Genomic DNA, 4,517 nt, shown 5'->3' with positions numbered 1-4,517 from the left:
ACACTGAGTTTTTTTACTTATGACACTTACTGCAATTGCAGGAGATGGAGAGACACTTGCAGTACTGCCAACATGAAAAAAATATAAATCTGTAGAGTCCCCCGACTTCCCCAGAAAGAATTTGATGAGTGCATCTTGAGGTTTTGAAATTTGTTTTGATGTTTTTGAGGAGTTGAAGTAGACTTGCCATATATTTTCAGCTTCCTTCTGCATTTATAAAGGTCAGAGACTTGCTTTTATAATCTGAAAGCTGAGATTCCTGTGAAGCTGCTTGATTCTGGGAGCTACAGACTTTGAAAGAAGTAAGATTTTATATTACAAATTACAGGAGCTGGTGATCTGCACTTAGGTTTACTCTATTTGGTATTTTTCCATGAAATGTTACTGCTGCATGGCTGGTATATGATAGGTTGTAAACAAAACTTCTTGAGCAGCTGAGAATCAAAAATAAAATAGCTGCCGGTGTGAAATGAAGCGGTTTTACACCCTGTCTGTACATGCACATACAACACTTTCCCCAGAAATTCTGATTCTTCGGGCTTTAAATGCAGTGCTTAAATTAAGTTTACTTGGTCTTTTTTAAACTATTTGGTTTCCCATAGGGAACTGGGATTTGGGTCTTCCTGTTTGAATGTTGGAAGTATGTCTGTTTTCCCCTACTTTCACCCCCCTCTGAACTCCAGACAAGTTTAAATGTGCTTTGCAGGAAAAAATTCCCCTATTCTGGACCCCTTTACTTGTGTGGATTCACTTACTCTACAATCTGAACAATGGTGGTGATGGTAGAGAGATTTATTCTGCTTTCAGCTATAAAATGTACTTGGACTAAGGCAGAAAAACAATTGACGTTCAGTTATTCAAGAATAAGTGTAGAATGCTAACTTTGCAAGCTTTGCTTCCGTCTTAACTGTACAGTGTCTTTTAGAACAGAAATGGAGCTTGCAAGGTGTGTACCTGAAGTTCTGGAGGCCAGATTTTGTTCAGAGAAGTACTTGAAATTTGAGAAGTTCTCCTGAAAGTTATCCAAACCTCTCAATTCCTCAAAATCGCTCTCACAGTGTTGCTATCGCAGGCTGCTTGCTAGGTTTTTTGGCATTTTTTCTTCTACTTAAGGTGGAAGTTCAGTCTTTTATCATGTCATTTTCTCACATCTGCCTATGAATCTAGAGAAGGAAAAAAGGAAGCTGAGAAAGCTTACTAGAATTGTAAGAAGTTGGGTCCTTAATATTTATCCACTTAAATATTTTTCCTAACTTCCCTTCCCTCTGTAACATTCTGGCTATGCTTTCATCCTCTGGTGTTTTGCAGATAGATATAATAAAATTAGGTGAAAAACTAGTTGATTTGAGTCAGTTTGATGACTGTGACCAGCTGCTTCTTCACCTTTTTTGTCTCTTCTGTACCATATTCCTTTAAGGAAAACACTGCTCTGAGATGTTATTAAATATGATGAGATGATATGAACCCAGGCCTCTGGGTCCAGGCAGCTGGTCCCACATAGTGATGATGAATATTTTCAGAGTATGGAATTACTTTTCATACCATGAGTAAGAAAAATTGTATAGTAAATAACTGAAGTCAGATAGCAAAATGGTGGGCAACAATTTTTTTTTTTTTTTATCTTTTTTTCCCTAGTTCCTACTGTATTGTATGACAGCGGATGTTACATTCATATCAGCATCTATCAAATCCTTTGTCAGCAGAATGCAATACAATAGACTCACACGTGCAGGCTGTGTCAGGTCAGATGGAGATGACTCATTTTTCTTCAAACAAAAAGTGTCTTACTTCTCAGTAAAGGTGCAAGTGGTTTTGGTTGGGTTTTTTTTGTTTTGGTTTGGTTTTTTGGTTTTGTTTTGTTTTTGTTTTTGTTTTTTTTTTCTGGGGGTTGGGAAATGAAAAAAGAAAAGATTGAAAGAACCTCTTTTTAACCCTCCTCTCTCTTCACTGTGTACAAATCCTCTGGGATTTCTAATATCCTTAGCTTTACAGTTTACATGTGAGCCAGTTATTCTGCTGGATTCAGTCTCCATTGACCATGAACAGATGGGAGTAAGCGAACTTTCAAGCTATCCATGATTGCCCAAAACCTCAGGTTATATCTTGTCAGCTTGGCTGGGTTTAAAGTGAACTCAAGGCCACCCTAAATGCTGTCAGCTGCTAATGCCTCCCAAGGAGTCATCAGCCTGATTGAGCTGATCTCCCCTTCCTGCAATAGCATCTAGACAGAACCTTTGATGGAAGGTGCTATTACATCTGGCTGCCACAACAGGAGTGGAGCAGGCCCTGGATTTGGGACTATGCCCTTCACTTCCTTGTTCTGAAACTTTCTTTTGGTGAGTGCTGCCTAAATAGGTTAATGATCATCCACAGTTACAAGAATGCTGATGTGATAGTTGAACATCCTGAATGTTGTTATTTTAAAGCTTGGGCAAAGTACTGATTTCAACCTCTTTTGGAATGAGTTGAAGAATGTAGATATGATTTTGCTGAGAAATATAGCTGGATATAATTTCAGAACTGTCATCAGAAGAGTTATTTCCCTATTAATTAACAACACAAGTTTCACCATGTTTCTTGCATGTAACACTACTCAGAAGGAGGAGTAACAGAGAGCTGGAAGCATTTCTATGGCAACAGAATTCAGGAAATGGAAGGAAAAATAAAAGAAAAACAGATTCACCTTTGAATCCTGATTTTTCCTTACAGCAGAATGCAATCCATATCTTTCCTCTGCATTAAATATGTGAAACATGATTGCTTTTTATAGACCTCTGAAGCCATAATAAGCATTTATATAAAATTGTGGAAAAGTTCCAGGGTTGTTACTGACACTACATGTATGATGATTTAATGCTTTTGTAAGTTGAATTATTTTTGAATTCAACTTTTGTAAGTTGAATTATAATGCGGTTATTTGATCTAATGTTTAGAGTAAGAATTGTGATGTCAATTATAATGTGGTCATTTAATCTGATATTTAGAATAAGAATTGTGATATTTGCTGTTTTCTTCAGGCTTGAACTATAACAACATAAAAGTCTTTTCCCTTTTATCTGTTAGAAGAATAGTTTGTTCTCCCAGTTAATGCAAAAACCTTGCAATTAAAAATTAAAGAATTAAAAAAAAAGCAAATAAGCTTCCTGAATAAACCCGTCTCAATAATGTCTGTTGGTTTTTTTTAGAAATCACACAACCGAAAATTTCCAAAGGATACTGCACAAGGCAATGCAAGGCAAGACACAGGTGAGGTGCTAAACTGCTTCTGGTGCTCTGCAGATTTACATTATTGTATGGTCAATCCTGATTGCGTCCATGTTCAGGGATGATCCCATCCAGGGCTTGCTGTGGGTGGGATGGCTGTGTTTATGCATATCCCGTGCCTGATAATCCCTAACATGTATTTTCCTAGCATATTTTAATATGCCCACAATCTTATTTATTCTTTGTTGTGACAGGTGAGGATGTTATGGACCTAAGGTGCTCTCAGTCTTCCTGATGAAGTTTTCATACAGCCTCTTGATTAAACTCTAAAACAGAAAAGCTCCATCCAAAGCCAAAGGTTGTTTCAATCAATTTAATGAACAGGTAACCACTGAAACCACTAGGAGTCACATGTAGATCCATCTGGAAAACACTACCATTATTGCCTTGTGCTCTCATGCTTGTACTCATATCTTGTTTCCAGGATGCACTCTGCATTTATGGTTTCAGCATATATTCCCTTCACTTCAGGGCAGAGGCCAGGCTCACTAAAATAGATGTGCAAGTTTGGAGGTAAAGATACATATTTGACTGTCCATTCTGGCATTATCACTGAGACTGTTGAACTGTTTTTAAAACTCTATTAACCATTTTAAGCAAATGTCCTAACCTGAACTCCTGTGGATGTTTACTTTACCTGATGGTGTATTTTGACTTAGAGACAGCTTAAGAAAGTACTGCTTGTAATTCAAGGAAAATTCCAGTTTTATTGCTGCAGTCTAGATTCTGCCTTCCACTTGTCCCATATGCTTGCCATGCCTCTTTTTGTTATGTCATGATCCAGCTTTCTGTTCACTGTATTAGTCTTGAACAATTTTTTAACTTTCAGTGTTAGTGAAGCTACTTGTGGAGAAAAGTGATATCCATCATGTCAAAGAGGAGCAGAATCTGGGCTTTTGACTGAAAATTCCTCTGTGCTTTTATTTTGCTACAGTGAACCTTATGAATCCTATGCAGCTGACTAAATTAAACTATCCAGAATAAGTGATACCAAGGTCAGTTTTCAGCAAGATGGTTTCTAGAAGCAATGTGTTTAGAAATGCTAATTCTATTTCTATGCATAATTTCAGAAAATATTTCAGAAGTGAGATTTTTTACAAAACGGATGCAACCTTTTCCTTGGAAATGTATGTCAGTGGCTGAGATAGTTACCCAAAACAGAAAAAAAGATTTTCTTTAGTGTGCTGTAAAATAAACTGATTTCTTCTGAGGGACACAGATGGTGTATCTACTGAGACACAGCATGTCATACT

General features: G+C 37.1%; 1 long non-coding RNA gene across 1 annotated transcript; it reads left to right on the top strand.

The window, feature by feature from the left end:
- The first annotated feature begins 259 nt into the window (after window positions 1–259).
- Window positions 260–3,581, top strand: LOC114016336 (uncharacterized). Its single transcript, XR_008730164.1, has 3 exons — window positions 260–302; window positions 3,186–3,251; window positions 3,464–3,581. It is a non-coding gene; the product is annotated as an uncharacterized LOC114016336 (long non-coding RNA).
- The last annotated feature ends 936 nt before the right edge of the window (window positions 3,582–4,517 follow it).

Source organism: Falco cherrug, chromosome Z (genome assembly GCF_023634085.1).
Source record: "Falco cherrug isolate bFalChe1 chromosome Z, bFalChe1.pri, whole genome shotgun sequence".
NCBI lineage: Eukaryota > Metazoa > Chordata > Aves > Falconiformes > Falconidae > Falco > Falco cherrug.
The sequence above is the reverse complement of the archived record's forward strand: the minus strand, read 5'-3'. Positions and strand labels throughout refer to the sequence as shown.